The 8,077-nt window shown below is 37.4% G+C and overlaps 1 pseudogene; it reads left to right on the forward strand.

The window, feature by feature from the left end:
• The first annotated feature begins 7,541 nt into the window (after window positions 1-7,541).
• LOC116276818 (U2 spliceosomal RNA) lies at window positions 7,542-7,676 on the forward strand (annotated as a pseudogene).
• Window positions 7,677-8,077: the final 401 nt, after the last annotated feature.

Raw genomic sequence — 8,077 nt, forward strand, 5'->3', positions numbered from 1 at the left:
ATATATATATATAAATTCCTGCTGTACACCAAATTATTTGAAGTGGTTATGTGTGAATGATTTTATTTTCTTTTTATTATGTATGTTGAAATTTTAAATTACATTTCAAATACCCTGGAAAGTATGGAGAAAAAAACATAATAAATGCCTACAAATTATCAAATGTTAACATTTTACCACACTGGGTTCATAATTTCTTAAAGAAATAAAACACAAATGCATTCTAAAAAGAAAATGCTATTCTTTGTACATTCCTCATAATTCGTTCAACTTTTGTGAGTATGATCATCTTAGGAAAGAAGTCATATTACATAGATGTGGACTCCTTAACACTTCATATTACTGAAGATGTAGAGAAACAAATACTCATACATGACTGGTGAAATTATATGTTGATAGAATCTCCGTGGAAGGCAGTTTACCAAATATCTAATAAAATCACAAAGGCCCGTCCCTTTGACCTAGCACTTCTACTTTTAGGAAATTATCCCAGAGATGTACATTACCCAGATATTTTTAAATGATGTATGTGTGGTGTTTCCAGGTTGGTGAACATGTGGAGATCTGGGGAGAGTGATGTGCTCAGCAACAGCACTGAAGCTCTGTGCCCTTTCCCCATACCTTGCCTTATGAGTTTCTTCCAAACAACTATTCTTGAGTTACTCTTTTATAATATACTGGTAATCCAGTTTTTAAAATGCTTAATCCCATCCTATCAGAACCCAAAAGAATGTGTTTAATTCCTGAAAGTAGATTTTAAAAAGATTTTTTTAATTAACACTATAGCTGCCACCAAATTTAAAAACTGTATTTTCACTGTTACATGGCCTTTCCCAATAGTATATGACATCTATATTACTTTGCTTGCTGCCATAACAAAATATCACAGACTGGGTGGTTTTAACCAATGGAAATTTATTTTCTCTTCGTTCTGGAGGCTAGAAGTCCAATGTAAAGCAGTTGGCAGGGTTGGCTTCTCCTGAGGACCACGAGGGAAGCATCTGTTCCCGGCGTCTCTTCGTGGCTGCCCCTCTGTGTCCTGGTGCCCAATGTCTCTTCCCCTCCTTGTAAAGGACACCAGTTGTATAGAATTTGGGCAGCCCTCTAACAACTTCACTTTAACGGAATCACTTCCCTAAAGACCTTCTCTCCAAGTATGGTTGCACTCTGAGGGACTGGAGGTTGGAACTTCAACACGTGAATTTCAGAGCATGGGGTGGGATGACAGCAGGGACACTATTCAACCCATAACAACATCCTAAAATGATTTGCACTTCCAAAGATACAGGACTTCTAAGTAAATTAATTCTGGCCCACCCTCCCATCCCCAAAGGCTCCCAAAGGCACTCTGTAAATAAGTGGATGGTTACATCAGAATCGTTTGGGAAGCATTTTAAAAGTGCAAACATTCAAGCTTCACCCCCTACCCCAACCCCTGGAAGTTTGATTTAATAGGTCTAAGTGAAACCTGGGAATTTGCACTTTTGAGAAGTCCAGGAGACTCTGTCATGCTGTCACACTTAGGAAGTCCCATTTTATGGAATTTCTCCCACCTTGAAGCATCAATACAAGGAAACATTTGTAGGACATTGTCACTGCTTCATACAAGACTTCAAAAAGGACAAGCAATTTAGAGGCCGGACTGCAGAAGATTTTAAAAATTAAATTCAGAAACTAAAAAATTTTAAATGAGCTTTTATCAGTAAAGTAATCAAATTATTAATGAAATAAGAAGAGACTTCCTATCCACACTGAAGATTTCTAATTACCTTTCAGTGAGGAAAAAGGCATTCTCCAAAGGAGAGGTAGAAACTGGCTCAGAAAATCATAAATAAAGTAATTTGTAGGTATGGGTGGAAATCCGTACACCTTGGGCCACAAATTTACATTTACAGGAGGAGTGATAAAATTTCAACCCCAGAGGCTTAACCCTTTGGTTGAACCTCACCCAGTTCCCTGGAAATGGTCGATGTAGGATATTAGGATCTTAGGCAGTTGTGTGTGCTCTGGGCTGGGGAGGGGTGCTTGAATGAGTATCTCATAATATACCTAGATTCTTTGAAAGAACTAATAACTCTCTTAATACCTGGCAGAGGAGATTCAGTTACTCCTTGAGGGTCACTGGAAAGCAGGGGACCCTGGCTGCAGAGGCCCCTAAGGTGGGAGTCGTGGAGTATCAACCAACATCTTTCCAACCAAGGACTCAAGATTGACCCTACTTTTGTTTAGGTCCTGTGACTAGAAGCAGGGCTGTTGGGGAAGGGAGCAGAGGAGGAAATTATGTACATTTCAAAACAACAACAACAAAAAGAAAATAGCACAAAAGGTTATATTTTCAACAGATACTTTTTTTTAAATTTATTCAAGTGTAGTTGATTTACAGTGACAGATTCAGGTGTACAGCAAAGCAATTCAGTTATACAGATAACATACATATATAAAACATATATTTTCAGATTATTTTCCATTATATGTTATTACAAGAAATTGAATATAGTTCCCTGTGCTATACAGTAGGTCCTTGTTTATTTTATATATAGTAGTGTGTCTCAAAAGATACTTTTAAAAAATTTTTTTGATAGCAACACACAATACAAAGTTTATTTTCACTGCAACGTAGTTACAGAAAAGTACATACATTCATAATATATTAGTGAAGGAAACTATTCACAAAGCCATTATTATATTAGCTTCTTTTTTTAATTGAAGTCTAGTCAGTTTACAATGTGTCAATTTCTAGTGTACAGAATGTTTCAGTCATACATGTACATACACATATGTCTTCAGATTCTTTTTCAACATAAATTACTGTAAGATACTGAATATAGCTCCCTGTGCTATACAGTATAAACTTGTTGTTTATCTATTTTATGTATAGTAGTTAGTATCTGCTAATCTCAAACTCCCAATTTATCCCTTCCCACCGTCTTCCCGCCCTGGTAACCATAAGTTTGTTTTCTATGTTTGTGAATCTCAACAGATACATTCTAAATAAAAGTCTGGAAAAGACAGGATGACCTCAAAGTCTTCTAGAAAGAAACAGAACATGCTTCATTGTCCCCCTCGACAGTCTAAGCCCTGGAATCAGTTCTATGTAGGAAACTCAAGCTGCTTCTAACAGGCACAGTGCAGGAACTGAGTCATGACTGAGAACTGATGAAGGCTTGTCAGCCACAGCAAACCCTTTTTATTACGAAAAAATTCCTTTGCACTCAGGAAAACATGAGCACTTTGCTGTCACTGCTATTTTTACTGTGGTTTAATTAACAAAACTCTTAACCACTGAGACCACATGGAGAACACATGTGAGTCCCCTGTAGACCAATTTGTACTGGCTTCTCAGCCAGGAATTTTCATGGGTCAAGTAAGAGTAATTTCACTAATTATATCCTAGCATCACGTTGTAAGAAAAGAATTCAGGAAAAAAAAATCTGTAATTTTGATTAAATATTCCAATTAAATTATTGCAATAAATACAAAAATATCTTCCTTGGCCTAATCATGTAAGAAATTAAAAGTTAACTATCTAAAAAAAAGCCTCCATTAATCTTAATTTCTCAGTATATGTTATCGGATATATACTCATTTGAGTTAAAGTTTTTTCCAGGATTCCTAAAATGAATTATAACATTTTGCATCTTGTATGTTAAAGATTAGAAACCATAATAAAAACTAGGCTTCGTGCCATGTACAAAACAAAGCATAATCTTTCTCATTTTATCTTCAGTATGTCTTCCATTACTCATAAAATTACTTTCCTTTGTCTTTCCTTATACTTTTGAGACTCCAAGGACCTTAGAGGTCTAATCCAGCCACTTCGCCTCTCTCTGGTGTCACCACCCACACCCACTTCTCATCAGACACAGGGAGCCCCAGGAGCACTGGCTCCCTTCCCTTGTTCTCCACCACGTCCAACACCAGGGTGATCTCAAAAATGTGTTCACTTCAGCCCTCCCCCAACGTCCTCCATCCCACAACACACACACCTTAAAACTCTTCAATGTCTTTCCACCCTGTTCATGATAAAGCTAAACTCAGCCAGCAAAGAAAGCCCTCCAAAATCTGTGTCTTCCTCTCAGACCATGTTCACCTTCACTCCCAGTCTTGGCCCCGTTGACCGTCTTTAAGTCCCGACACTCCCTCAGCTGTGTCTACCTCCTGCTCCCATGTCCTCCTGCCCCCAGTGCTCTTTCCTCCCTCTCGGCCTGTCTCATCACTCAAGGTAATTTTTAGAGATGCTGATGTCTTATGACTGGAATAAATCCCCAGTCAATTCTATTTGAATTTCCTGCTAATAGGCTTGTCTTAATGAAACCCTAACTCCAGCCCCACTGACTAAAATGATACTTTCACAAAGTTGGTATAAAATATGATTCTGTTGAAAATGTTTTTTGTTGTTGTTGTTTGTTTCTGTTTTTAAAAGCATGAGACTCCCCCTCCACTTGGATAAAAGTAAAGCAAATGTTCACACGTGGCAGATTTTTCATTTGTAAGATGCCTGACTCGCCATCCTATGAAGGGGCAATGGCATGATGGCAAACGTCTGCCGGATGTCGTTTCCAGGTGGGAAGGAAGAGCCAGTGTGCCAAGGCTTCCCCGAGCCTGGTGTGAAATCTGTCTGTGGTTACCCTGCACCACAGTCAGGAAAGAGACCGCACATCCTTTGATCTTTTGAGTCAGAAGTGCATCTAAAGAAACCGAGCCCCTGTCCACCTGAGAAACAGGTGTCCTTGTGGATATTAAGGGTGGGGGCGGAGAGGGGAGAGGGAGGAGGAAAGAAGTGGGAGGAGGAGGAGGGCAGGAAGAGTTTCTTTCTCTTTTACTGGATCTGAAACATGAGCTTTTCCAAGAACTAAGACATTTGTAAAAGGCCCTCTGATGTCTTATCAATGTTTACTTACCTTTCTTAGTTAATGACGGTGGCCAGGGACAGTAGTTAAATAAACCTCATATCATGTTTCAGTGGCCCCTAAATGAGTGGCAAAAGGTCTGGGAATGCAGGTTGATAGACTTCACATTTTTCCACAGTAATTTAATGAAGACTGTTTAAAGCATCTGTAGAGACTGGCACTAAATTGACTTGTAAATTTATTGAGTGCTTTTGAGTATTGCCTTGGGGGTCCTGTCTTAAAGAAATATATCAAATATTTCTGGTGGTGAAGTAGTCACATTCATTTATTTGACTTTGATGGAAGAACTGTAATGATTTATTTGTTCTTTGAAAGCATAAAGGTAAGTATAATCTGAACAAAACATCATTAAAAACTGAGTTTATCTGACTATGCTGTACACCAGAAACTAACACAGCACTGTAAACCAACTATACTTCAGTTAAAAACAAAAACAAAAAACCTGGGTTTATCTGAATTTAGGAATACATTTCTATTTTAACTTCAGTATCAGATGAGTCTCTGTCAGTATCAGGGACGCACAGTAAACGTTACTGGATTATATTCATATCACAAAGCTTATGATGGAAATCTAAATTTTTTTTAATAAATATCTTTCATTTCTTTTTAATTTCCAAGTTTTGATAATTTATCAAATAGACCACTGTGCTTTTCTCCAGTCTCTAACATGATTGTTTTAAACTAGATTTTTGTGGACTCACGAGCAAAAATAAAAGGATTCAGAGTCAAATTTGATAATTGATAACCTGATAACTAAAATCAACAATTCCTGGAATAAAAATGTCAAATAGCTAATGCAAATAAGAGCACTGAGTTGTAACACATGAAACCACACATGCACTGAGGCCTTTGACCTTAGCTGCAGCTCATCATGCAAAAACTTGTCATTTTCAAAATCATCCATATATGTAACATAAAACTGAAAATTAAATGAGTTTTTCATAATATAAAGAAAAGATCCATTCAAATGTGGTTATTACCATCACATATGGTAATGACAGAGTAATTCCAAAGGCATTTTTGTGATGACTTTGAGGTATAAAGCAGTTAAAATTTTTCTCATAGCAACGAATGAATCATTTTTAATAAGACCAAGACTAGTTCTTTTACCTGCCATTTCAGGCTACTCTGTGCTAAGCCACACTGTCATTTTACTACTTAATCTTGCAAGGCCTCAATGTGAGGGACAAGAAATATCACATGTGATATGGAATTTTGTCTTACGGCTCAGTGAAGGGGAAAAACTTCAGATTATTTATACAAAATGCATTTGGAGAGGATAAAAAAAATCAAGACGTTAGGGTCTACCTTGTATTTGGCTGTTCAGTAGTTTTTTTTAAAAATAATAATGTATGTGAGAGGGTAGAGCTCAGAGGTAGAGTGCATGCTCAGCATGCATGAGGTTCTGGGTTCAATCCCTAATACCCCCATTAAAAATTAAATAACTAAATAAACCTAATTACTCCCTCCAAAAAAATTTTAAAAGATAAAAATGTATATTAATAATAAAGTAATGGCAACCTGTCCATACATGTAACTTAATCACAAAATCTACTGTCAAAGTATTTCCTGGTTTGTTACTTGAAAAAACTTCTACTTTCATTTACTCAATTAAAAGGTAAACAAGCACATACTAACATCAGAAAAGTTTTGTGTTCAGGGAATGTAGAAACAAAGGAACCATAATCCCTGAATTCCCATGTGTCCTAACTGACGGCTTCCTAGTCACTTTATTCCTTCTCGTGGTAGATGCCTTAATACCAGGCAACCACTGCACATACAGAGGGGGCTTTAAGCTCTCGGAGGACGCAATTCATACCTGCAAACATTCACATGCAAACTCAGAGCACATTCAGAAAAATAAGTGGTCCCCTAGTTTAAAAGTCTGCAGCTTCCCGGTATTTGCACAGGCCAGAAAAGCTCCATAAAATATTGATGAAAAGATCTCTCAGTTTCCCAAAAGTGAGCCTTAGATGGGGAAATGTCAGCCCTTTTTCAACAGGTGAGTACATCTGTCAGGATTAGGTTTGAGGGGCGGGGGCGGGAGAAGTATTAAAGACACGTCGAGTGACTCAAAGGTAAAATTTTCCAATTTAAATTTAAACTAGTTTGAATATTTTCAAAAGAAGACATGCTGCTTGTCAGAAGAACTGGTTTCAGAGTTAAAACAGATTCCAGAAGAGTCCAGAAGATTATTCACTAAGTAATGTATTGACACCCCAAATTCTGAGAAAACAGGAAAGAACATGATGCATTTAAGGGCCCAACTTCTGACCAGAGAAAGACATTACATGGACCTAAAGATACAAAACACTTCATTTTTTTTTCCTACTTTTTTTTTGTTGGGGGGGGGAGTAGGTTTATTATTATTATTTTTTTAATGGAGGTACTGGGGATTGAGTCCAGGACCTCGTGCCAGCTAAGCATGGGCTCTGCCACTGAACTATACCCTCTCCCCACCAAAACATTTCTTTTATAAAAATATCTGTTTCCCCATATGTGAGGCTGCCTGGGAGGCCTCAGAGACTGATCACTGTTCCCTTCTGGGAAAGCACACTCCTTTCCAGAATGTATCACACTCTCAAAACCATTTTTCTAGTAGTATGTTATTATTTAAAATAATTTTATTATATTGCTTCTTGGCCTTTTGGCTAAGATCAAGTGTAAAATACTTTTATTATTTTATATTTTATGTTTGTATTTTATAAAAACAAGTAAATTATTAAATGCCTGCTGTCCCTGAGACCATGGACCAGCTGCTGCATCTCTCCCAGCCTGTCTTTTTTTCCTCATGGGGAAGATGAGGATCACAATTAACAGCCAGTTCCTACTACTGTTGAAAAGTGTAAAAGCTGTCTTGTGTATAAAGCTCAGTGACTGGTCCACAGGAAAAGACCAGAAAATGGTAGCCATTATCAATATCCAGATAGTTCTTCTATGCCCATGGCTTACTTTCAGTTTCCAAGGCAATTTTGTTTGTGTTATTTAAATCCGTTACTACTTCTATACAATAAAAAACAGAAAAATGAAATTCTTCTTCAGAACTATTTCTTCCTTGTTACAACAAAATGCCCTTAAACATTTGTGTACATAGTAGACACACAAAAGGACCTCCAGGATCACTCAAACGCCAGATAATTTAAACTCCTTTTCCCATTCCCATAAAC

Source organism: Vicugna pacos, chromosome 2 (assembly GCF_048564905.1).
Source record: "Vicugna pacos chromosome 2, VicPac4, whole genome shotgun sequence".
NCBI lineage: Eukaryota > Metazoa > Chordata > Mammalia > Artiodactyla > Camelidae > Vicugna > Vicugna pacos.